Below are 27,387 nucleotides of genomic sequence, written 5' to 3' on the forward strand. Positions count from 1 at the left end.
TTTTTTTTTTTTTTTTTTTTTTTTTGCTCATATTTTATTTTTATCTAAGTAAAAAATCCCTAAATGCTGCTGGGTTATTTTCTGAATATATCATTTATTCGATGAAGTTCAGAACTCCGTTTTCAAGATTGAGGTATAACCAAGAATATTCTGGAAGTGATTTTTCTTTTTCTTTAAGCTATATGCCCAAAGTGGGGCTTGAACTCACGATCCCAAGATCAAGAGTTGCCCACTCTGTTGAGCCAGTCAGACATTCCTGGAAGTGATTTTGCTTAAAAAATTCTTAATTTTTTCATACTACATGTGGTGTAAAATACAGCTAAAAGTCCTCTTCCTGCCATCCTGTTGTGATCCCAAGTCACTCCCCTAGAAATAAGTTCATTATGTACATATTTTTCAGTCTAATATTTATCTTCTATTTTGGGTAACCATGAGTAAGCTAGCATGATTTAGAAAAAAAATGAGGGTATTCTTTGGGATTTACCAATTATTTTAGCTAAAATACACTGTGATTACAGAAGACATACACTGGACTTCCTCAGCATTCTATGGTCAAATTTGATCAAAATCAAACTTTACTTGTATTATTTTTCACATGAAAATACTTTCCTATCTCAACAGCATAGTCTGAGCATTATTTGGGGGATGACAATGACTTATATCCAGGTTCTGTAAAGAACTCTTAGAACAATAAAAGGACAAATCACCCAATTAAAAAATGAGTAAAGGATCTGGAGAGTCCTGCAAAGAAGAACTACAAATGCCAGTAAGTGTATGAAAAGATGCTAAACATCATTCATCCGAAGGGGAACTCAAATAAGAACTCTGGGGAGCTTCCCCTTCTCGCCCCCCGAGCTGCTGTCCTAAAGACAGGGGAGAGGAGATGCTGGAGAGGACCTGAGGAAGACTGGGGAAGGGGGCAGCAGCTTTCGGAAACAGTCTGGTGGATCCTTAAAACTACGAACCCCAGCAATTCTACTCCTAGGTGTAGATCCAAGAAAAATGAAAACGTGCCCGCACTGAAGCTTGCCCACAAATGTTCCCAGTCACATTCTTCAGAATAGTCCCGTAGTGTTAATAACCCAACTGTCCACTAGCTGGTGAACGGGTAAGTAACTCCTGCAATGGAATATGATTTGGCAATAAGAAATAATGAGGTACTGATATGGCCAACAACATGGCTCAATCTTGGAAAATGTTTGTGCTCCATGAAAGAAGCTGGTCATCAAGACCACATATTATGTGATTTCACTGATGTGAAATGTAGAGAAGAGGCCAATTTAGAGCGATGGAAGGCACATGGTGGCCAGGGGTGGGGGTGAGCGGGGGAGGACTAGGGAGTTACTGCTCCTGGGTGTGGAGTTTCTTTCTGGGCTACTGAAAATGTTCTAAAATTAGTTTTTAGCAATACACAAGTTGGTGAGTAGACTAAAGCCACAGAAGTGTCTCCTTTGGGTCAATTTTAGAGACTGTGAAATATCTTAAGTAAAAATATTTCATGAAGCACCTAAGGGCCATGGATTTAAAACTGTTCTCCACGCACAGTACCAGAAATATCAGAAATGGAGAGAATAGTTTAGGTCGCATTGTAGAGCTGTTTTGAGTAGATTCCAGTCGTTCAAAAAATATGTTTTTCTTAATAGAGAAAAAACATTCCAGTCGACCTGGCAACACTCAGAATTGGGCTCTGAGCTCCCGCGCTGTGGGGTGAACAGACCATGTGTGCAGGTGCGTGGAAGCCCGGGGAACCGTCTACGGTGTCACAGGACCAGCTGGTGTGGCACAGGTATGGGGCCTCCCTCCAGGGCACCCTCCGCTCTCTGGCCTTTTCTGTTTATATCATCTCTCCCTGTCCCTGCACCCCTCCTTGGATTTGTCCCCCCAACACGTCTGCTTCACAGATGAGGGATCTGAAGACCAGGCAGGGAGGCACAGGGACTTGCCCAAGGTCACACAGCCATTGAGTAGAGTTTAGGATCTGAATTCTGTTTTCCAATCAAGCACCCTTTCTAGGGCCAGCTAGCGGACATTTGAGAAATCTGCCATTGTAGAAACCAAGGCAGCAAAGGCAACGGGCCTAGGAACTCGGAAATAATTCCTGGATCCAGCAAAAACGAAGGCAGTAGACCGTGCTGGATGTGGCTGCCGAGATCTCGGTGCGAGGAGAGTAAAGATGGCCAGAACGGTTTGGGGGAAACTAGGCAGAATATGCTTTACAAATAAGTATTACTTTTCTTCCTTAAAAAGTTAAAAATAGAATTACCTTGTGATCCAGCAACCCCATTTCTGGGTATATACCCCCAAAGAAGAAAAACAGTCCGAGCTATTTGTTTACCCAAACTGTTTGTCTCCCCCGCCCCTGAAGCCCCATTCATATCTTAAAGTCCTAATGCCCAGTACTCCATCTGGAAACAATGCCTTTAAAGAGGTAATTAAGGTGAAATGAGATCATTGGGAGAGGCTCCAATCCAGTATGACTGGTGCCCTTAAAAAAATGGTGCAGCCTCTTTGGAGAACAGTGTGGAGATTCCTCAAGAAATTAAAAATAGAGCTTCCCTATGACCCTGCAATTGCACTCCTGGGTATTTACCCCAAAGTTACAGATGTTGTGAAAAGAAGGGCCATCTGGACCCCAATGTTCATAGCAGCAATGGCCACAGTCGCCAAACTATGGAAAGAACCAAGATGCCCTTCAGCGGACGAATGGATAAGGAAGATGTGGTCCATATACACTATGGAGTATGATGCCTCCATCAGAAAGGATGAAAACCCAACTTTTGTAGCAACATGGATGGGACTGGAAGAGATTATGCTGAGTGAAATAAGTCAAGCAGAGAGAGTCAATTATCATATGGTTTCACTTATTTGTGGGGCATAACAAATATCATGGAGGACAAGGGGTGTTAGAGAGGAGAAGGGAGTTGGGGGAAATTGGACGGGGAGGTGAATTATGAGAGACTATGGACTCTGAAAAACAATCTGAGGGGTCTGAAGTGGTGGGAGTGTGGGAGGTTGGGGTACCATGTGGTGGTTATTATAGAGGGCACTGATTGCATGGAGCACTGGGTGTGGTGCAAAAATAATGAATACTGTTTTTCTGAAAGTAAATAAATTGAAAAAAAAAAAAAGAAAAGAATGGGAGCGGGGAATGCCTGCGTGGTTCATTTGGTCACGCATCTGACTCTCTGTTTCAGCTCAGGTCATGATCTCGGGGTGCTGAGATCGAGCCCCACACTGGGCTCTGTGATCAATGTGGAGTCTGCTTCTCCTACTCCCTCTGTTGCTCCCCCCTGCTCCCCCTCATAAACAAATACAATACTTTAAGGGTTTTGGACAAAGACATGAACAAAGATGGGGTGAAGACCGGGGAGAAGACCGCCAAGGAGGGAGGCCTCAGGAGAAACCAACCCTGCCTCCCCCTTGATCTTGGACTCGTGGCCCCAGAACAGGGAGATAACACGTTGCTGTTGTTCAAGTGGCTTCGTCTCTGGCACTTCCTTAGGGCCGCCTTAGCAGAGGGACACACCCACATCCACAGCCTCACTCCCGGTGGCCAAGGGGGGGAAGCAGCCGGGATCCCCACTGACGGATGAGCAGATACACAGAACTGACGCGTACAACGCAGCACTATTCAGCCTTAGAAAGGAAGCCAGTTCCACGCAGCACGATTCAGCCTTGGAAAGCAAGCCAGTTCCGCCACACGTTAACGACAGACTCTGGAGGACTTTGTGCTACGTGGAATCAGCCAGACCTTAAAGGACAAATTCTGTGTAATTCTACTTCCATCAAATTCACAGAGGCAGACACGGGAATGAATGGAGGTTGCCGGGGCAGAGGGTGGGGGATGGGGGCAGAGTTTCAGTTCTGTGAGATGAAGCGTTCTGGAGCCCCCGGAGCTCACTTGCACAATAATGTGAGTGCGCATGACACTATCAAACTGTACACTTACGAACGGTGAAAGTGGGAATTTTGTTTTGTTTTAAGAGAGAGCAAGCAAGAGCAGGGGGGAGGGGAAGACTCCCCACTGAGCAGAGAGCCGGATGCGGGGCTCGATCCCAGGACCCTGGGATCAGGACCTGAGCCAAAGGCAGAGGCTTTACCAACTGAGCCACCCAGGTACCCCTGTTAATATGAATTTTACCACAATAAAAAGAGAATAGTATTGGGGAGTGCTGTGAAGTGTGTAAACCTGGCGATTCACAGACCTGTACCCCTGGGGCTAATAATACATTATATGTTAATAAAAAATAAAAAAAAATTAAAAGAACAGTATTGAACAATCATTATTTAAGCTTCTAACATTTTAATTAAAAGAAATGACCTATGAAAGAACTCAGTAATATCTAGGACTATAGCCCTGTGCCAGTCCTCAGGCACGGATCCTGACTCGCATTCAGTGTATTCTGGATACCTGACACGAACACGTCTTGGCACAGAGGGAGAGCTACAGAACCCGTTCGCTCATCTGACAATACCGTGAGTGAGACCAGAGCACAGAGATGGCCGGTCCCTTCCCTGCAAGAGAACGTGTTTTAGGAAAACAAGTGCCCGGGCGGCTAGAGGCTCCCAGGGGCGGGCTTGAGCTCTGGCTCTTCTGGGTTGCGGCGCTACTGGAGACTGTCCTCACCCTGCCCGGAGCTCCGGGTTCCCACACAGAAAGTGAGGATAGTATCAAACCTGCAGAGTGGCTGGAGACATTAGTGGATGCACATCACGACCCCCACTCATGTGCCTGCGGTCTAGGTACTAGGATGGAGCAAAGACCTTACACAGCGCGGGGCAGATGACGAGAGAAACACTCAGAGCGCGGAGGAGAGCCACGAGCGAGCGAGTGACACGGGGCATCTGTAAACTGCAAACTCCCCTTGCTCTGCTGCTACAGTTTTAAGGATCTCTGGCACGAGTCCGACACCAGGGGGCACAGGTATGTCCCCTTCTACTTCAGGGGGCACTGGCCTGCTCTCCGAGGCGCCCCGTCGCAGTGCGCCCCGCTCCCCGGCTGCTCTCTCTACGGGTCACACGCTGCCTGCGCAGTCAGGTCTCCGCTTCCCCAACCCCCTGGAAAGGCTGGGAGTGGGTGGGCAGAGCTGCCTGTAGCGCAACTGCTTTTCAGCCACTTGCCTTGCAAGTCCTGCGGGTTTGTTTGGGGCTTCGGCTGGAACCGATAAGAATAATTCACTTTTACATTCTGTTACATTCTTAGCAAAGGGACTAGTAAAGGTTATACACACCGCTGAAGGTCATAGCTTTATCTTTCCTTTTTTTTTTTTTTTTTTAATTTTATTTGTCAGAGAGAGAGAGCACAAGCAGGGGGAGCAGCAGACAAACGGAGAAGCAGGCTCGCCTCTGAGCAAGGAGCCCGATGTGGGACTCGATCCCAGGACTCTGGGATCATGACCTGCTGAAGGCAGCCCCTTAACTGACTGAGCCACCCAGGCGTCCGAAAGCTGTACCTTTCCTAATCAAGAAGTGCCTCACATAAAACAAAGTATTTGTGATTAAAAACCTTTTTATTATTTACTTGAATGTATATGTGAGTGTCCCTTGCTACTTAAAATTAATGAAATGTAAATATTAAACGAATACGGACATAATGAAAGAAGAAACCATCCAACCCACGGAATGCATCTGTAGCAAAGACCTCCCTCCTTGAAGATGCCTCAAGCAGTCAAGTTTAGATTGGTTCTAAAAAGGATTTTCACTTAAATGTTGGCGCCACTGATCAATTCCATGTTTGTTTCTCTTCTGTTCTGATGTAGGGGGGCTCTGGGGGGGATATACTCAGTCCCGTTACTGTACTGTTTCCTGGGCAGAGGCCTATCTGGAACCCATTTCTAATTTGATTTTTTTCCGGATTCCCTTATCGGGGTCACTGTAAGTGAGAGCATCCCTCTTGGGCCCAGTGCCCTCCAAACCCAGCCACCGTGTCCGAGGGCCGGCCACTCCTCCTCCTCGCAGCTTGGGAAGATCCATTTCTAGAAGCAACATTACATGTTGCTAGGTTTGAGTGTCTGGCTTCCTGGGGCGCCTGGGTGGCTCAGTGGGTTGGGGCCTCTGCCTTCGGCTCAGGTCATGATCTCAGGGTCCTGGGATCGAGCCCCGCTTCGGGCTCTGTGCTCGCCAAGAGAAAGCCTGCTTTCCCCTCTCCCACCTGGCTTCCTCTCTGCCTACTTGTGATCTCTGTCAAATAAATAAATAAAATCTTAAAACTATCCTCTCACTGCCTTGAGGTTTTGCTATCCAAGTAATAAAAATCGATCCCACAGTAACGATGAAAAGCAACGACCCCTGTCCTGCACCCCCCACCCCAGGGGGCAGCTTCTCTAGGGAGGGCTCTCTCCTTAGCATTTCTGATGCTTCCTTCCAGATCTTCAGAGGAATTAGGGAATAAAAGATATTCTCCACCTAGAGCATCATTTACTGGTTCCATCAGGAGGACATGACCCTCCCCCACACTGTACTTTCTTCCAGCGTTTGCTATTTATATTTCATTTAGTTTGTAACGAATAATACACTTGACCTTTTCTATTCCACCAGCCATATACCGGATATCTTACATTTCCTGTATCGTTTCGTCTCTGTCCCTGCGTTCCTCTCACTTGGTATTAGACCCACTTAAAAAAAAAACAAACTTTCTTTTATCTCTGCTTTGTCACGGCTGTTAATATTTATATTCTGTCTTGTAGTGATAACCACATTTTTCCTGCCTTGTCCATGGACTGATTCTAAAATGAGAAAAGTGATACAGGGGATTTGTATTATGATGACTATGTAAAGATTGGAAATGCCCGGCCACCAGGGAGGGAGCGTTCTAGTCCCCTCTCTGGATTCAAAGCCATGGTTGCTGGGCCATACAGAGAAAAATGTTCCCAACAGGATTAAATGGAATCTTTCTTCTCTCTCTCTCTCTGTTTTTTAAAGTTTTGCTTAAATTCCCCATGTGTTAGGCTGTTCCACGCTGGGGGGCTTTTGCCCTTTAGACATGGACTGCCATCGGGATTAAACACAGAGAGCGTGGACAGGACGGAGGCTTAGAGACCGCTCTGCCCTCCAATGATTCGTTACTAGTCTGGGCAAGTCCTGACCACGAGCTCCTGCTTCTTCATGCAGAAATAGGAATGACAGGCCCTGCCCTGCTCATCTCCGAGGGCCACTGGGAGAGCCAAGGCAGGTGATGCAGATGAGAACGAATGACCACAGACACGCTGTCCCGGGCAAATGACAGGAGCAGCACCAGGGCTGTTCCCTCTGGGGCTCTTGTCTCTGGGTGGGAATGGGGCTTGGACAGTGGCTGCTTGCACAGACTGGTTTCTCCCAATGTTCTGCAAAAAATTCCTTTTCTGCTATTTTCACTTTAGTTACCAGAATGTTCACTGACAAGAAGAGTGGACAGGAAAACTCTACGAGTGCAGAAAACCCACAAGCATAGCCTCATCTCTTTCAAAGGCTGCAAATCCTTGTCCAGCCCCAGAGACCCAGGCTTCCCCGGGGTTGATGGGCAAGCCCACAGCACGTGCCTCTCTCAAGACAGCGCACTCTGGCCGCGGTGGGGCGGTGGGTGGGTAGGTGGGGGCTGAGGCGGCTACAGGGTGTGGAATTCTGAAGCCTGGGCACTGGGGTTCCTACTTGCAGTCCCGAGAGTGTCCACACGCAGCAAATCTCACGCCGGGGCCAGGACAGAGCCTCTCGTTCTCCTGGTGAGCTCCTTGGCTGAGTGGACAGGCAAGTGTGCGAAATGCCCCAGGGCGGCCCTGAGAAGTGGGAAGGCCTAGGTCACGGTCACTGCCTCCTGACTGCAGCACCAGACACCTTCCTAACCTGCCCTGCCGGCCTGCGGGCTCTCTGTGGCAGGATCTGCTGCTTGGGCTCGGTCTGGGCTCCTTTGCAGCCAGGACCACAGGACCACAGCTGTAGCTGTCCACTCTCCTGCGCTCTCCCCTCCTGCTATTTTTAGACGAGGAGGCTGCCTGTTCCTCCCGGAGGCAGGCAGAGTGGCAGTCCCTCCTCTGGGACTCTATGCACAGCTGGCTGCCTGTGGTCTCCGCTGGCGGGGACTTGCCCCTCTCCCTACACACGTGAACGACCGGGGCACGATGCCCACGGCAGACACGGCACACACAGCAGCACTGGGACCGGCCAGTGAAGACCAAGGCCAACTCCCGTGCTGCTGGGTGCAGGCGTGGTGGGAACAGGAAGCCGGTGGGGGGGGGGTGCTCTGAGAATCCAGGGTGGCAGTGTGTGAGAGAGAGAGAGTGTGTGTGTGTGTGTGTGTGTGTGTGAGAGTGTGTGTGTGTGTGTCTCTCTTTCTCTGTTGGGAGAAATCTCTTCTGAAAAGGAACCCTCCTCCAAGCTCAGGGGCCTTTCCCACCAGGCACCTCTAGGAGATTTATTTTTCTTTCCAGCACTCTCCCACGCACAGGCTTCCCGGTGGCATTGACAGTGATGTCTGACTACCACATGCGCTCGTACTTCATTTAGTCGGGAACTGTAACCCTGTGAGGTTGGGGCTCGTCCTATTTATTTGTAACGTGGGTACTAAGGCTAACTCCTTGAACCCCAGGTAATACGTGGTGGCCCCTGGATGTGGCCCAGGTGGACAGCTGGAGCCATGCCCTCCCCACACCGCCTCCAGAGCGCCAACCACAGCAGAGAAGGAGCGCTCTGCCAGGTGTCTAAGACAGTCGTGCAACCATGCTTCAACCATGAGACAACAGACATCTATGGATCCCTTTCTAAATGGCCAATCTATTACCAGACCTCAGTCTTGTTCGGCTTAGGTGGGCATATAAAGACATTAAAGAACAGCCGCAGAACACGGCTTACTCCAGGCACAGAAATTATTTTGAGACGGATCACAGACCACATGAGAAGGCCAAGACTGTTCAGCTTCCGGAAGAAAACGAAGGAGAATGTCTCCATGACCTTGGGGGTCCTGACCATGAAGGGGCAGAAAGAAATTTCTGATGTGATGGGAATGTTCTTATCCTGGTCTGGGTGACTGTTACTTGTGTGTACACGTCTGTCAAAATTCGTGGAACCACACACTTGAGACCTGTGAGTGTTAGCATATACATAGGTCAATAATGAACATTCCGCATCAACGGCATCTGCTTTTTTACTAACTGAACTATAAATCGTTCCTCCAGATGTATCCCGAGTGCCTGGCCTGCTGTGGGTACTGCGCTCAAACACAAAGCTAAGTCTGGGAATCATTCATGCCCTGCTGGGTCATTGACCTAGAGTCTCTGAAAAAAGTAGGAGACGGTGAACAAACACATTAAAACACGTTCATCATCATGAACCATCAGGGAGATTCAAATCAAAACCACATTGAGATACCACCTCACACCAGTCAGAATGGCCAAAATTAGTAAGACAGGAAACAATGTGTGTTGGAGAGGATGTGGAGAAAGGGGAACCCTCTTACACTGTTGGTGGGAATGCAAGTTGGTGCAGCCACTTTGGGAAACCGTGTGGAGATTTCTCCAAAAATTAAAAATAGAGCTTCCCTATGACCCTGCAATTGCACTACTGGGAATTTGTGCCAAAGACACAGATGTAGTGAAAAAAAGGGCTATCTGTACCCCAATGCTCATAGCAGCAATGGCCACAATAGGCAAACTGTGGAAGGAGCCAAGATGCCCTTCAACAGACTAATGGATAAATAAGATGTGGTCCATATATATGATGGAGTATTAAGCCTCCATCAGAAAGGATGGATACCCAACTTTTCTATCAGCATGGACGGGGACTGGAAGAGATGATGCTGAGTGAAATAAGTCAAGCAGAGAGAGTCCATGATCATATGGTTTCACTTACTTGCGGAGCGTAAGAAATAACATGGAGGACATTAGGAGAAGGAAGGGAAAAATGAAGGGGGAGGGAATCAGAGAGGGGGAGACGAACCAGGAGAGACCGTGGACTCGGAAATAAACTGAGGGTATTAGAAGGGAGGGGGTCGAGGGGGGGGGGGGGGGGGGAGGGGTTGGCCCTATGATGGGTATTAAGGAGCGCACGGGCTGCACGGAGCCTGGGTGCTATACACAGACAATGAATCATGGGAGACTGCATGAAAAACTAATGATGTACTGTATGGTGACTAACAACATAATAAAAAAAATAAAAAAAGAAAAAAGTGGGAGAAATACACGATGAAAGCTAAAAAGAGGTGAATAAGTACATATATCATTACTGTAAAACATAAAACCAAAAAAATCTTGACAAAGTAACTTCTCTGGGACTTTACAACACCAAATCTCTTAGGCTCTCTTGGAAAACATGTTTTCTGTCCATATCTGGCAGACCTTAGTGTCAGAATTCATTCTCTTCCCAGAGTGCTTATCCATGCAGTTGACAGATAATATATTTAAGTAGGTCCCTGAGGTAATAAGGCTTAGGGGGGCAAGACGAATTCTAATACGAGCAGCTCACAGAACATCCCTGGCTAAGTGGCGTGTGCTGAACGCGAGATGACTGTTCCCTCCAGCTAGTAAGGCATCACAAAGGCAACAGGAATTTGGGGGGGGGTCTCTTAAATCCCCGGGGACTCATGACCTCCATGGCAGGGAGAAGCAGTATGGTGTGTGGAAGAGTGAGCCAGAACAAGAGGCAGGGTAGCTAAGCTTTGGTACCAACTCAGCACTTAGAAGCCATGTGCGCTGTGGGGACACACGGGCTAAGGAGTTAGGTGAGGCATCTAACCTCCCTGGGCTCCACCTCCTCCCCGTAAACATCAGGGCTTTGAATCTGTCGCAGTTCTTCTAGCTTCCCAAAGCTTAGATTCCCTGGCCCAGCTGGCCCTCTCTCAACTTCCCCAGAAAGCTGAAGTTTGAGATCAGAGGAGCATATCAGAAATGCTGAAATGGAAATGCCTTTTGCTGTGTCAGCTCACGGGACCAGTCAGAGAAAATGGCCAAGAGAGAATTCGTTCCCAACCTCAGCACCACATATGGCACCTTGGTGACATAAGTCCTACAGATGGAGGTTGGCGGCACTTCTGCCACCTCCTCATGCTTCCTTACTATAGGATTGGACCCCCCCCCCAAAAAAAAAAATCCAGGAAAGCAAAGCATTATTATTCAGCGATGCTGTTAACAGGTTGAATCGTGTCCCCTAAAACTTGTCTGTGAAGTACAAGCCCCACATCCCGTACCTCGGAATGTGACCTTATTTAGGCAAATGGTCACCGCAGATATAATGAGGCTGTGTTCAGACTAGAGGAGGGCGGGCTCCAATCCAGCGTAGCCCGTGGCCAGGTGGGCACACAGGGGGAACAGCATAGACCAGGGTGATGCTTGTCTAAGCCAAGGAATGCCAAACACCTCAAACCACCAGGTGACAAGGTGGGACAGATTCTCCCTCACAGGCTTGGGAAGGAGGTGACACTACAGACACAGCGGGCTTCTGGCCTCCGGAAGCACGAGACGATACAGTTCTATGTGGGACTTAGTTCTGATGATCCTAGCAAAGCCACGCAGGGGCCATCAATGCGGAGAGGAAACCCTGCCCGGAAGCAGGCCGGCTCGCTGGCGCGCTCTCTCCCTTCCCTCAGCCCCTCGCACCAGTACCGGAACCTTCAGGAAATGAGTCTTCTGGGCACCTGAGAAAAGGACCTTTCCTGTTCTCTGTTGAACGTTGCAATTTCTCACTTGAAAAAGGCAAGGCCCTTCTTCAGTAAAAATCCCCCAAACATTCATTGAGGCTTTCTTCTTTTCCAGAAATCATTAGAAAACACGTGTGTCTTAGCTTTCAGACTTGACTTGGGTCCTCCTTGAACTGCTGTGCTAAAAATGCTGAGGGCTGAAGAGACCTGCCCTCAGCAGCATTTAGTCAACACCCAAATTACTACCACGTCTGTGGAAGGTGCTGGAAAAAAAATTCTATGAGAACAGATTACAAGGCAGCTTTGCTTTTTGCACATGTAATTATGGCTGTTCAGGGCTATCAGAAAACTGTAAGCAGAATTGATTTTCAGTGTGGCTGGTGGCTTCAAAGAGGTTCTGAATGACAAGACATCTCTTATACATGGGGAGGCCAAAGCCAAACTAATTATAAACTGTGATCTGAATAACTGGAAAATGTGCCGTAAACTACCTGCCTCTGCTGGCCAGGTCTGCACCCTGTCCCGAGTCATTAAATACATAAGCAGTGTAGGGGGAGTGAGACTGAAAAGCTCCCCAGTGGGCAAACAGCTGGCGGTGCCTGGCTGGGACGATCGGGGACACAGCACCGGCGACTCGGAGAACGACTGGGACTTATTCTGGTTTTCCAGTCACAGCTCACTTTAATCTCAGGCAGGGACCCTTTCGCCCCAAGACCTATCCCATAGTTTAAGGAAGAAACAAGATGCTTTGAAAACAAGGTCATTTTACATGCTTAAGTAGGGATTCTCAAACTTTACTCTGCATTAGGATCACCAACAGGCCCAGGAAGTGACATTTTAAAGAATCGTTTCTGAAGTAGGTGGCTCCAACACACACCTTATGAAATACTGGCTAACAGACACTGAGAGAGAAACACTGCAGGATCTCACTTCTATTCGGGGTCTTGAAAAGTCAGATGCAGAGAAACAGCAGGTGGTTACTAGGGGCGGGGAGGCACGTTGGGCAAAGATACAAAGTTGCAGTTACGTGGGATGAGTAAGTCTAGAGATGGAAGATACACCATGATGAACTCCGTGGACACTACCCTATGGTGTCCTGGCCACGGGCTGAGAGTGACTTTCAGGTTCTCTCACTACACACACACACACACACACACACACACACACACACACACACACGGTAATACAACCTTATAGTCATAAGATAAGTTCTGAGGATGTAATGTTTGGTGACTCTTGTTAACAATACATTATATTGTTAACATTGCAGATCTGGAAGTTACTAAGAGAGTAAACCTTAAAAAAAAAAAAAACCTCCCCCAAACCAAACCAACCAGTAAAAAACCAACCAACCAACCAACCCCAAACAAACAAAAGGAGAGAGACACAAAACAGTCCCTTCCTTCCAGAGCCCATCTCTAGTCAAGGAAACATACAAGCTAACATGTAGTAAAGGAGAACCCAACTCCTGGTCTCAATCAAACAAAGTAATGGGTAAGTTAGCTACCTTGATCAAAGTAATCATTTCACTATGTACACATATCATAAGCACAATTTTAATTAATTAATTAATTAATTTTATTAATTTTTATTAAATACAGATTCAAAGTGCAAAAGAGTTCTAGGGGAGCAGTCGGTAATCACGCGTGCAAAGACCAGGAAGAAGGACAATAATTTCCCCACCTATTTAGCAGATAAAACTTCGCAGAGTTGCATGTGTCCTCTTTCCTAGGTAACGTTTTTGAACAAAGTACTTTGCAGGAACCTGTCCTGGGCAATTCAGAATTAGCACATTAGGCCGTGATAAAGAAATACTAAAATCTCAAAACAAGGGAGAAAGAAATACTGGCTCAGAAAGAAGATAAGGATTGATGTGCAGCCCAGAAAAGGGGGTGAGGTGCTTCTGTGAATGGCCAAGGACCAGAACGATCGGCTCAGGGAGCGTGGGCACGGACACGGGCGAGGATGCTGGTCCCTATCGAAGGCCCTGACTGTGCCTTCGGGGTTCAGTGTGGGCTGTGCTCCACGCCCAGAGGGGCTGGCAGGGTGGCTCTGTGGGCTGCACCTGCCTGGTGTTTGGAGCCCTGAATACTGGGGTCAGATGTGCAGCCACGCACCCCGCATATCACACGATAAATTCCACCTTCCAGAAACACATGCATAAGCCAACCAAGAAGTGATCCAGCACTTTGCAGAACCCACAAAACATGCTAGCCATTATTTTACACCATTCGCACACCTGCCTTTTTATTACATGCGAATGTGGCCCGCCGTATGTAAAAACAAATACGTTTACAAGCTGCCACAGAAATGATACCCTTCCCCACGTAGTCCAGCGACTCTGAGAGGCCTCAATGGCCCATTTTTTGAAGTCAGATTTAAACTCAACTTATTTCAGGGGCTCCTGCGAGGCTCGGATGGTTAAGCATCTGCCTTTGGCTCAGGTCATGATCTCCAGGTTCTGGGATCGAGCCTGGCATCGGGCTCCCATTTCAGTGGGGAGCCTGCTTCTCCCTCTGCCTTGCCCCCTGCTGTCCTTGCTCTGTCTCTCTCCCTTTCAAATAAATAAATAAAATCTTAAAAACAAACAAACAAAAAAACAACTTATTTTGGATAATGCCCATCTCTCATATGGATGTCTAAATCCTGTTTACATGGAACTTCTCACTGGTGACGCATGAAAATGCTCTCAACCTAAAAGTCACTTCGATGCATCTGTTCTAGTGCCTCGGAGTTGATTAGGAGAAGGAACTGGAAAACTCTAGTTCCTTCCTCAGGGAGTCCCCTGCTAACGAACCACTGTTACTCAGCTGGGACTCCAGTAACTACCCACATGAAGTGGCCAACGTAACTTCCCGTATTTACCATAAGTTGCCATGAAGGAGTCACGTGCAAGTGTCTGCCGTGCTCCCTGCCCTTGAAAGGTACCTATCAATGTCCTCTTTTCCACTAAAACTGGAGGTACCTCAACTTGCCTCATCACGGTCTCCCTGTCTCTGGTTATAGAAGGGCATCTGTGAGACTTCAGTAAAGTGACTCTGACCAAGCTGTCACTTGTATTTAATACATTCTAGCTATTACTAGTCTTATCATTGTAGAGGATAATGAAGAAACAGTTTAGGGACTTCGGTGTGCCAAAAGCAGTGGCACACTGAGAAGTGTGCAACAACCAGCATTCTGGGAAAAACATCATATGCATAGAAATAAGCACGCATACAAATAGATATATACCATACATTTCACTAACAAAGAAAGTGTAGCACACAATTTACAAATGACGTGCAGTAACGTCCATATAAGGGATTGTCACAGGATGCTTTTGTTGATTTTTGTTTAACTCTGGCATCCATAGCCAACCCACGCTTGTGAACGATGATGCACAGCCCCGTTAGACTGGTTCGTATTTTCCTTTACATGAATAAGACAGAAACGAAATAAAGATGTGTCTGGGTTTCACTCATTTGGTTTTTTCTTTTTTCTTTTTTTTTTTTTTTAAAGATTTTATTTATTTGACAGAGAGAGATCACAAGGAGGCAGAGAGGCAGAGAGAGAGGGGGAAGCAGGCTCCCTGCTGAGCAGAGAGCCCGATGCGGGACTCGATCCCAGGACCCTGAGATCATGACCTGAGCAGAAGGCAGCGGCTTAACCCACTGAGCCACCCAGGCGCCCCTTCACTCATTTGTTAAGGACAGGAGCTGCAACTGTCCTGAATGGGAAATGGTCTTCGAACACTGGTAGGCTACTCCCTCCATCTTTTGTGCTATCTACAATGCGATGGCACTGCCTACTGCAGGCTTTTAAGTTAAAAAAAAAACCAGACCATCAACAAAACTGTCCTTCTAACTCTGACTTACAGTGCCTGACACCCGCTGTGGAGGGAGTGCCCCAACTTCAAGCGGCCAGTGTGATGTCATTGAAGCTGGATAGGATGGCACAGCCCCACGCCATCAGACAGGATTTCCACCTGATGGAAACCATGTATCCAAGCTCCCTCATGAGCAAATAACACATAGGAAGTAAAGTAACTAAGAAGCGTGACCACTGAGGCCCACCTTCAGAAAACTGTAACTCCTGTAGTCATCTTTTGTCATTTAATTTCCAGTAATGGCTGGGTTGACACCTGCCTCGCAAAATTTGACCAATGGACTTTCACAGTCCGAGCGGAGCGCCACCTCACAACGGGAAGAAGAAAACATTAGGAGCAATTCTTTGTACGACCTCCTGGAGTGGCCACATCCATTGGACTCACTCTTGCTTCTGGCAAAATGTTACTTACTTCCGTGAGCCACAGAGCCCAGAGGGACTCTGGAGTAACAGCACAAGGCACTCAAATTCCGATGTCCACGTGTAATTTCTTAAATCCGGGCACATTAAAATTACATGGTGATATCCCATTACATGGATATTTTGACTTTGAAGAGTTAGACCCCATTGTCTTCAACTCCCAAAACTGAAAACCAAGAAGCAGCCTATAACTTTCACGCATGGAAGATAATATATATTAAGGAAAGAAAATCCACAACATTTGGATGAATACAAGTTCATCTGTCTTGGTATTAACAAGCTACTTTGTCTTACCAAAGCGCTTCCTCCTGTTGTGGGAAAGATGATCTCAGACAATCCACTCTGTGCAATACTGCTTGGGGAGGACAATTTCCTACTAATTGCCAGGGAAAATCAAACACCCACCGAGATCATTAAGGCTGAGGCCAGTCATGCTACGGGCACACAATGAGTAAGCACGTGAACAGACCTGGCATAGAGCCTGGGCTCGACAACCTGTAATTCACCCAGCTATAATTCTAGATGGCCCCGGGTTTCAATGAAAAACAACTTACGGAAGAACAAATGATCCTTTAAACAATTTAAAATTTCACCAGTCCGTGATTTTAGAAAGTCAACATCACCTCTTAAAATATCTACGAAAAGATCAACCGAAAGGTCACTGGGTCCACAGCGGACGGACTTGGAGTCTGACCTTGACTCTGCGGCTATCCATCCACATGTCAGAGATGCAGAGGAAATAAAGTCACCTCTGCACATCTTAGTTTCCCAATTTATAGAGCAAAGGGGTTGGGATAAATAATGGCCAGTTTTTAATTGATTGATTTTTAATTTTTTTAGAGACACAGAGACACACAGTGTGTGGACAGGGAGAGGAGGCAGAGGAAGAGGACGGGAGAGAATCCCAAGCAGGCTCCATGCTCTGTGCGGAGCCGGACACGGGGTTCGATCTCACGACTCTGAGATCACAACCTGAGCCAAAATCAAGAGCTGGACGCCTAACTGACCAAGCTACCCTGGTACCTGCATGGACAGTTTTTTACTAAGGAGGATATCAAGCTCCAGCATTAGGAGAATTCTGTGTCCCATGAGGAATCAAAAACTCGACAAATACATCCTGAATGTTATTCTCGAACAACCGCGAGGACCCTCTTACAGGTTTCCAAGGTTGCACGTCTCTATGTTCTTCTGAACAAACGCTGCGATTCCTCTGGTTTCCAAATGGGTATCTGACCTTCTCGCCAGTGTGTACTGTCAGTTTCCTTATTGAAGTTTGTTCACTCGAGAGAACAAGGCTCTTTTCTGGGAGATCATAAAGCGATTCCCAGAAGGGGGCAGAGCAGAGGTGGAGGAGGTGCCCGCCGAGTTCAGAGACTCCACGACGCTGATGTGTTAGGGAAGGACAGTGTGTTGGTCCCAGCCTCTGGGCTACCAACTGCTTTTCCTCCACCTTTGGGCAATGCAATGCTTATAAATGGCTAAGTCTTATTTTAAAATTCGGAGTCTGTGGTTTTTTTTTTTTTTTTTTTTAAACACTGTTCAATTAAACAATTTCACAGTCCGAAGCATGCTGTGCCTAAGATCGGACAATAGCAATAACCACCACCCCAAGTAATAGTATTACCTGTCCCTCACGGAGGCAGCAAGCTGGGCACTTTACATACTGTCTTATTTATTTTTATTCTATTTTTTAAAGATTTTATTTATCTATTTGCCGCAGAGAGAGAGAGGGAGAGCATAAGCAGGGGGAGGGGGAGGCAGAGGGAGAAGCAGGCTCCCTGCCGAGCAGGGATCCGGATACGGGACTCGATCCCAGGACCCTAGGATCCTGACGTGAGCCAAAGGCAGATGCCCCTCATTTCTGACTTTAACAACCCACTGCTTCAGCCAGGAAGCAAACGAGATCCTGAGAAGCGGCGAGACCCAGGTTTGGCAGGCTGGCAAATGCATAAACTTTGTTAACACTGTCCGCCGTCGCCAGGCCTGACCCCGGGAAGACCGAGGGTGGTCTGAGTTCTGAATGGGGAAGAGAGCAGGGGACAGCTCGGAGGGACATGCAGCCTGGGGCTCTCACCTCTAGTGCATCTCGTGAACACACCTGGGAGCTGGTAGAGGATGTGGCCATTCGGAAGTGGCCGTAGGGACACTTCACCAAGCAAACTTTACTTATTTATTTTTTAAAAAGATCTTATCTATTCATGAGAGAGAGAGAGAGGGAGAGAGAATGTGTGAGCACAAGTAGGGGGAGGAGAAGAGGCAGAGGGAGAAGCAGGCTTCCCACTGAGCAGGGAGCCCGATGCCGGGCTTGATCCCAGGACCCCAGGATCAGGACCCGAGCCAAAGGGACTGAGCCACCAGGTGCCCCACCAAGCAAAGCTAAACACAAAAGAAGAATTCAATGCAGGAAGGACTGTCCAACACGTTGTCCAACTGGTAAAGATTTGCATGCTAAGATAAAAACTTTAACAGCAAAGTACCAAAATGCCATCTGTTGGAAAAGCATGCAAAATCACTGTAGATGTCACGTCTATTTCACAACCACGTGGAGATACAATTAATTATTAAGCAGCTCTCAACAACACTTAACGGGATCCAGATTTAAACATCAAACAATTCTATGATAACGCCCAGCCCTGCCTAGGATGTGACACACCAGAACTCATATATTGCTGGAGGCGGTGCAAACAGAAAACCACAGGATCACATACCTACCTGATGAGCTAGTCATTTGGCTTCCAGGTATGTACCCCATAGAAATGTAGTCACATGACATGCAAAGTCATACATGAGAACGTCCTCAGAAGCTTTAAATAGTAGCCCTGATGCAGAAACAACTCACACGTCCATCATCCCAAAAAACCCCACAAAAAACCCAAAACATGGATGAACAAATATTGGGATACCACAGAATGGTTCCTACTCAGCAGTGAGAATAAACCCAGCCATACCAAACAACATGTATGAAACCCAAACAGGATACTGAACAGAGAAGCTAGACACAGAAGAGTATATATTGTATGAGTCAGTTTACATAATGTTCAAAGCCAGGCAAAACGAACATCCAGTGTCAGAAATCAGGACGGTGGTGACATTTGGAAAGGAGGCAGGGGTTAGGGGTTGCACAGAGCCCTGAGTGCGCTTCCGCGAAAAACAACAAGAAAACATCGTTCAATGAGATGGGATTATTATTCCCAATTTACAGATGAGGAAAAGGCTATGAGAGCACATCTGAGGGAATATTTATTTTTATATGAGAGGCTTTCGCCAGCATCGAAGTCAGAGCTGAGTCTTCTCATTCCCTTGCTCACACCAGTGATAGTAAATATCGTCTCTTCGTGCCCACCCAGCACTTCTCTCCTCTGTTGGTAGGAGCAGCCCACTCAGTGCTCGGGGAACTGGGCTTTGCTCGCCGCCTGGGGTGCTGCCGGGCAGGCACCCATAGCACGTCAGCCCATGAGGGTGAGCTCTGGACTCCACCTGTGCTCGCTGGACTCTGCCAAGGGGAGGGACCTGGGGAGTACGAAGAGTGATGGACGAAATGGGGAGGAGCTCGGTAATAATACCGGCTGCAGCCGGATGCGGAGCTGTCAGAGTCTGAGAGCTCATAGAAGCAAGCTTGGGGACAGCAAGGGCGTGGCAGATGCCCCACGCAGTGGCACAAGGGTCGAGGGTGACCGGGAGCAGTTCTGTCAATTCTGCCCAATGAGCGAATGCCCTGAGCTGCTGTGTTTTGTATTCGTTCCTTGGCTTAGCAATGTAGCCTTCCCGCTAGATGATGCGAACTGACTGCTGTTCTCCCAGGGACGGCCCCCGCAATGCCAGTTTCTCTTGCTTGCAAGCAAAAAACCCGATCTGATACCAATTATTTCTACAGAATTGTTCCACGTTCCACAGGAATGGAGGACACAGCCACACGGAGTTTTATTTTTCTACCGCAATGCACTGTACCTATTATTATCCCCTAAAGGAAGGAAGCTGCTGGAAAACTCAAGAGGATCATCCCTTTGGAGAGATGACTGAGGAAGGGGTGTCCGGAAAAGGACCACCTATAATGTGCAGGGAACTGGCTTATTTCTACACTGTACTGATTCATCCTAGAGTCGGACCCACCTGCACGTGTCTACCCAGGGCTAAGCCATGCACATGAAACCTAATCAAACAGTTTACGAATTCAGAGGAAATGTACTATGTTCTCAGGAAGAGAGGGGCTGATTGTTTATTAAGATATAAAAATCAGTAGTGTACACAGAACCAATTTCAGAGATAACATTTGCCTTCCGGCTTTGACTTTCATCTCCTTGAGGGTCGAAAAGGCTGGTGTGGATGCAAAAAGAGCACGGAAGTGCTGATGACCAGTGTTGCCAAGTGAGCGGCCCATGAGTAAAATTTCCCAAGACAGCAGGGTCTGGAGCATGGTCTGGCATGGACCCTGCCTTCAAAAGATACACAGCCTGGTTTTCTACATGTGGGACATAAAATGATAGGTGTTTGTCTGTCCGATATGGACTGCTAAATACAAGCGGGAAACTCCTCCTTACCCCTTATATAGGCATGAAAAGCTTCTCTGGTCCAAGCCCCAATTCTGGAGACTGGAAGTCTGAGCGGTGAGAGCTGGCATTACCCCCATTTAGCCCCGTATGGACTGAGATTCCGTGGAAGGTTAAAATACAATCTGCATAATACATTAATCCCAGTTAAGCCTAGTTGCAAAAAAGACCCATACTATTAAACAGATTACCGAACTGTCCTTGAGTGTACACTGGTATCAGAAGTACGACTTATTTCAAGAAACGCTTCAAGAGATCGTTTTCAGACATAATCCCTCACAATCACATTATAACGAAGTGCTACAACACATGATTGTGGTGTAACGCTTGGTGATGTCCCTTGGAGGGAAAAAGCACAAAATCCTTTTTTTTTTTTTTAAAAGACTAAACTCCATAGTATTTTGGGATTTTTTAAGTTTTCTGGAACGTTCTTTTTCTGTCTCAGGGTCCCATCAGGAATGAGGACATCACATTACATGGAGTCATCCTATCTGCTCGAGTTCCTGCAGACCGTGATGGCTTCTCAGACTTCCCTTGTTTACAAGACTTTGACACTTTTGAGGAGTACTTCATAGGTATTTGATTGAATGCCCCATGATTTGGGTTTGAGCGATGTTTCTTCTTCTAAACATTTAAAAAATTATTTATTTGTGCATTTATTTGAGAGAGAGAGTCCACGAGCAGGGAGAGGGGCAAAGGGAGCGGGAGAAGCAGCCTCCCTGCTGAACAGGGAGCCCAACATGGTGCTCGATCTCGATCCTAGGACCCTGAGGTCATGACTTGAGCCCAAGGCAGATGTTTAACTGACTGAGCCGCTCAGAAGCCCCTGAGTGATTCTCATGGTTAGACAGGATTTATAGGTTTTGGGGAGGAAGATCACAAGAGGTAAAGTACCAGTGCCCCATCAAGGGTATACACGGTTACCATTACTTACGCTGATGGTGCGCACCTTGGTTGCCTGGCCAAGAGGGTGTTTACCAAGTCTCTACGCTGTCAGGTCATTCCTACCTCTCTGTCCATGCCGTTCTTTTCGCATACAAGCGACAAGGGCAGCCCACGCTTGAGGCATGGGGAGGCAAGCTTTACTTCTTTGAGGACAGAGGAGCTACATAAATTACTTGGAATTCTTTTGCATTGGCGATGTCTCTTTTCCCCCATTCATTCAACCATATGTTAATATCAGTATGGACTCCTATTTATTCTTTGGGTTATCATTTCATACTATGTTATGTTATTGCTCAAACTGTCCCCATTTTGGCCATTGGGAGTTCTTTTAGGTGGCTCCTGTCCTCTGACATCGCCCCATTGTTGTGCTTTTTTGAACACGAATTCCTCTTTCTTTTTAATGAAGAAGGATAGATATCCATATATTTTTTAATTTGGATGGATTATGTATGGAACTACTGAGAAACCACATTGGATCTTTTAATCCTTAGTAAACATATCCCTCCAGTATCATTTTAGAGTTCATCGAAAGGTTTAAGAGTAACCTCATTTACCACATCATTCTTTTAGCGGACAGACTTTGTACGTTTGCTATGTGCTAGGGATTCAGAAATGCGTTAGTTTCTTCCAACCATTCCTAGTCCATGATTGATATTAACTCAGGCTGATGCCTATGTCTTTCAAAACTAGACTGTCCATCAGAGGTGGCGATCAATGGTGAAGTAAATTCTGTTAGAACATTAGACTTTCCAGGGACACCCTGTGCCCCTGGTGTTTTAACCCTGAACATTCAAATGAAATCACAGCTTCAGAGTCACTGGTTGGAACCAGTCCCTGGTTGGAACCAGCTTACCAACGGGAGGTCCAAGGCTCATGTGGACAGAATATGGAGCTGTTCATCCCTGGGGACTCAGGAGTGTTCTAGGTGCCCTCCGATCCCGCTAGGTGCACATGGTGACTTTTTGTAGTACTCTCCAAAAACGTCTGAAGGGCTATCTTATTAAAAAATGGGTATTTGCATATAGGTTACATTTCAGGCATCGAGTCGATAGTCACGATATTGGACATGTTCCTGTCTTGTCCTCACAGGACTCTTGTGAGGTAGACGTCATTATTCTTTTGTCACAGCTGAGGAGACGGAGGCCTGGGAGGTGACCTCGTGTCACTGGTGGCCGGCCCAGTGGGATTCTTTGAGAGCCTCGAAGCCAGCTCCCCTGCCAGGACTGGACATTTGGGCTACACAGTCTTCCTGTTTCCTCGGAGGAAGCACAGTGTGAGAGCGGTGGGAAGGCTCGCATCTCCTGGAGGCCGCCGCACCTGCTGGTTTGGTTTTGCCCCGTTCCTGATGAAGGAGGAGAGGGGTTCTCCCCGTGGGAGAGGTTTCTTTCTCTTCCCAGGAGGCTGTGTACTTCTTGTCATCAAGCGCTACTCTCGCGGGAGGCACTTTACGACAAACCCAGAATGGCAGGGTCCCAAGGAAGCTTCGAGGCGTTCTAGCTCAAAGGCCCCGCGGTGCTGTTCTGTGCCTGATGGTCCTTCCTGCAGGGGGTCACTCCGCTCCCGTGAAGTGGCCTGTTCCTTTATTAATCTCGCCGTCGAAGTCCCCCTTCTACAGAACTATCATCTCTCTGTAACTTCCTGGCGTGGTGGCTGGTGTTTTTGTTGTAGGCATGGATGGGTTTCCACTGACCCCCTTGGGAAGAGGAGCCCCCACCTGGTCTCCCCGCATTGCTCCATCAGCTCCCTGGACGGCGCGGGAGTCAAGAGCAGCTCCGGGTGGGATCCTGCTGATTCTATGGCACATCGTGGAGGCACCTGCTGCAGCACCCCTCGTGCCCTCTGCAGGGGCGTGGGCGCACTCAGGGCTCAGCGCACGGGACACGCCCCTGTACTGTGATGGTGCAGACCCGGTGCTTGCGAGCGCTGAGTAAGCATTAGCTCCCCACATTTCTGAAGGTCCCCTCTCCAGGGCATTGGACCATCTTCCTGGAAACCCTTAAGAGACATTTCGGTGTCCACATGTCCATGGAAAGTGCCTCTGGGGAGGGGGGGACCACATACCTTCCTAAGCACTGATCAGGTTCACAGTTCCTAATACCTCGGGGAAGCCTCAGACAAGCCTCGCTCTAACGGCATCTCTAAGAATGACGACTTACCAGCACAAGGGAAGCAAGTGGTGGTTTTTAAACTTAACCAATTAATTAATTGTTTATCAGTTGCTTTTATTTTTTTTATGTTCATATTTTATTTATTTGAGAGAGAGAGAGAGAACGAGACCACAAGTTGTGGGGAGGGACAGAGAGAGAGGGAGAACCAGGCTCCATGCTGAGCAGGGAGCCCAGTGCAGGGCTCCATCCCAAGACCTCAGCATCATGACCTGAGCGGAAGGCAGATGTGATGCTTCATGGACTGAACCACCCAGGTGCCCCGGAGAAGGAAGTTTAAAGACTGGCAGTGGGAAAGAAAACTGCTAGTGATTTCATTTCCTCCTGATATGAAAAGCAGGTGCTCAGACACACTGAACTGAAAAACAGGGGATGGGAGAAAGGAGACGCTCTACCGACTGTGGGGAGCTGAGAAACGGGGGAGGGACTTTTCTTTAAGGGCTTTTTTCCCTTGGGGATCAGATCTCAAGTTTTAATTTAATTTGGCTGGAAAAATGGGACCCAAGATCATTAGTCTCCAGGTGGGGGTGGTACCTGCTAGGCTCACAGCAGGAAGAAAGCACCTGAGAACTGCCATCCCCAAACACTGCGTCCCCACCGTGGGCAGCACTCGGTTTAAGGAACTATGGTCTGAAGTCTAACAGCTGTGTTACGTGGACTGTACATGGATTACGGAGTTTCCGGTAAAGACGGTAGAAAAAAGTCCTGGCTACTATCGCAGTCAAGAGCTCTTAGGAGGGGAAGTGGAGACCCCAAATAGCTAAACCAAACTATTACTGGAAGAAACAGCAAAAAGACCTCTTTGGAAATGGTGGCCAGGCTAGCTTCATGGGCACATGACCTCAGGGGCCACTTTGCGTGTTTCAATGCTATTGCTCTCTTGACACTGTTATTCATTTTTGAGCAAGGGGCCCCACTTTTTAATTTTGTATGGAATCCTGCAAATTATGTAGCCAGTCCCGGATGGCTCTGATATTTTGGAAAGGTCAAGTGATTATGCATAATAATCTAAATCAAATATGCTTCTTTTTCAATGTGGTGAGATAAAGGTTCTTTTTAAGAGTAAAAGAAGGGTGGCATTTTAGGTCAAGAAACGGAATCATCAGGTTTTAGAGACCGTGCTAATCTTAGTCATCACAGTTATTAGAGATTTTATTTATTCATTTATTATTTGACTGACAGAGATTACAAGTAGGCAGAGAGGCAAGGAGAGAGAGAGAGAGAGAGAGAGGAGGAAGCAGGTTCCTCGCTGGGCAGAGAGCCTGATGGGGGGGCTCGATCCCAGGACCCTGGGATCATGACTGAAGGTAGAGGCTTTAACCCACTGAGCCCAGGTGCCCCAGGGATCACGGTTATTAACAAACAGAATTTGGCCCAAGGTTGAATTATATTGAAATGTTTAGTTGAACAAAGAAAAGGTAATCTTTAAAAATTTGTGGTGGGACACCTTGGTATCACACAGACTTTCATTTCAGCATTTAAGAAATGAAACAAAATGAGTTCTGTGGTCCAAGTCTTGAGGTCTCACAAGACATTCCAAAGAGTCATTAGATTTAAAGAATAATTAAAAGTATTAATGCATATGTAATCCATAATGGAAAAATTACTACTGAACGGTCAACTACTACTGAACAGGAAAAATAAAGGCAAAAAATCATACCTAGTTCTAGAACTCAAAGCTACCAGATCCTAAGTACTGCTCGGCTGTCTCAGAATGAAAATGACTATTGAGAAAACTCATCTATGATTCATACAAAACTTTCTCTTGTCTAGGATGCTCTGTTTCAAGCTTACTTCCACAGAGGTGGCTTTTAGTTTTGGGGGTAAATGATCCTGTGGGTGGTATTTTAGTGAAACAGTCTAATTACTCAAGAAGCAATATATCTGTTTCATAAAAAAAAAAAAACCCCAAACCGACAACCCACAAATCTTGGCTTTTTTTTTTACAGGCTGTGTTTGGCAGTGGCTGTACCCACTGTTGCCCGCAAAACTGCCGTTGCTCCTTGTCTTTGCTAACAAAATCCCAAATTTTGAGTTTAGGAAGTGGGGAGAGATCAGTAGTCTCCAGGTGGGGGTGGTAGAGGTGATCATGTGGTCCCCTTCTGGCCACGAGCATTAGGAGAATGCTGCTGGGTCACAACTGGGGAATTCCTCCCCAGGTCCCCAGAGTAAGGACATGATGTTTGAGCTGTGGCAGCCACTCTGTAACCATAAGGCAACAAACATGACAAGCAAAAACAAAAAGTGGAGGAGGGCAGAACAGAAGGAAAGTGAGCCCGATGGGGGGGGCTCGATCCCAGGACCCTGAGATCATGACCTGAGCTGAAGACAGAGGTATTAACCCACTGAGCCACCCAGGTGCCTGGGGCCACTTCCTAATTAACTAAGGTCACACTTCATAAGATCCAAAAGTAGGAATACTGTCAAAGCATGCACTTGCGAGTGTATTCATAATGGTTGAAGAGTTGTAGATTTTAGAGGAAAAATTTCATAGCATTTAGAAGTTCATTTTAGGGGCCAAGTTATTCTGTTTTTGATTTGGGTACACAATGGCCTTGGTAAGAAGTGACTTTTTTATATTTATTTTTTATTTTATTTTTAAGCAATCTCTGCACCCAACATGGGGTTCGAACTCACAACCCTGAGATCAGGAATCGCCCGCCCTACCGACCGAACCAGCCAGGTGCCCTAATAATTGACTTTTTGCTGTTCTTGTCATGTATGTTTCTTTTTTTTTTTTTTTTTTTTTTTTTTTTTTAAGATTTTATTTATTTATTTGACAGAGAGAGATCACAAGTAGGCAGAGAGGCAGGCAGAGAGAGAGAGAGAGGAGGAAGCAGGCTCCCTGCCAAGCAGAGAGCCCGATGCGGGACTCGATCCCGGGACACAAGATCATGACCTGAGCTGAAGGCAGCGGCTTAACCCACTGAGCCACCCAGGCGCCCCGTCATGTATGTTTCTAAGTAAGTCCCTTTTACTAACCCCACCGGTATCCGCCTGACGGGGCTGACAGGTGCACCGGATAAAATCGTATCCACACAGTGCGTGGCAGACTGTGCAGTATACAGCAGACATTCCATACGCACTCTCTGGATTGTTATCAGAAACAAAAGATGTAAAAATTGTGCATTAATGAATAAATACCCTATAACTCCTTAGTCTTCCAAAGAAGTCTTCCATAATGATAGAGTGAAAGACTTCCTAAACATTACCAGGTCAGTGCTCTACACACATCTGCTGTCCTTCTTCCCCAGGATCCACGTCACTGTCTCACCTCAAGGCCTGCGCTCAGGTGCCTGAACCTTCCCGTCTCTGCCTCCATCTGCGAGCTGTGAGCTCGTCCGCAAAAAACGTCCAGTTCCCTGTCTCTCCAGTCATCACCCAGCGAGGGCTTCCTGTGAGAGCCCACTGTGTCCTGACAACTGTTTTTACGTCCCTGAGACAAAATGAATTTTTAAAAAAATTTTTAAAATTTATTTCCAGCGTAACAGTATTCATTGTTTTTGCACCACACCCAGTGCTCCATGCAATCCGTGCCCTTTCCAATACCCACCACCTGGTAAGAGGCAACCCACGGAATGGGAGAAGATATTTGCAAATGACAGTACAGACAAAAGGTTGGTATCCAGGATCTATAAAGAACTCCTCAAACTCAACACACACAAAACAGACAATCATATCAAAAAATGGGCAGAAGATATGAACAGACACTTCTCCAATGAAGACATAAAATGGCTATCAGACACATGAAAAAATGTTCATCATCACTAGCCCTCAGGGAGATTCAAATTAAAACCACACTGAGATATCACCTTACACCAGTTAGAATGGCCAAAATTAACAA

At 47.1% G+C, this 27,387-nt stretch overlaps 1 protein-coding gene and 1 long non-coding RNA gene across 9 annotated transcripts in view; one reads left to right on the top strand and one right to left on the bottom strand.

The window, feature by feature from the left end:
* Nucleotides 1–6,234, top strand: part of LOC132024836 (uncharacterized) — a 154,142-nt gene extending 147,908 nt beyond the window's left edge. For all 5 annotated transcript variants that reach the window (XR_009406326.1, XR_009406323.1, XR_009406322.1 and 2 more), the window contains 4 exons: nucleotides 1,644–1,786; nucleotides 2,598–4,476; nucleotides 4,744–4,924; nucleotides 5,292–6,234. This is a non-coding gene — a long non-coding RNA (uncharacterized LOC132024836). The remainder of the gene's footprint in view (nucleotides 1–1,643; nucleotides 1,787–2,597; nucleotides 4,477–4,743; nucleotides 4,925–5,291) is intronic.
* Nucleotides 1–27,387, bottom strand: part of PIP5K1B (phosphatidylinositol-4-phosphate 5-kinase type 1 beta) — a 290,745-nt gene that overhangs the window by 24,582 nt on the left and 238,776 nt on the right. The gene's annotated exons all lie outside the window — the stretch shown is intronic.

The sequence above is a fragment of the Mustela nigripes genome, chromosome 9 (assembly GCF_022355385.1).
Source record: "Mustela nigripes isolate SB6536 chromosome 9, MUSNIG.SB6536, whole genome shotgun sequence".
Taxonomy (NCBI): Eukaryota; Metazoa; Chordata; class Mammalia; order Carnivora; family Mustelidae; genus Mustela; species Mustela nigripes.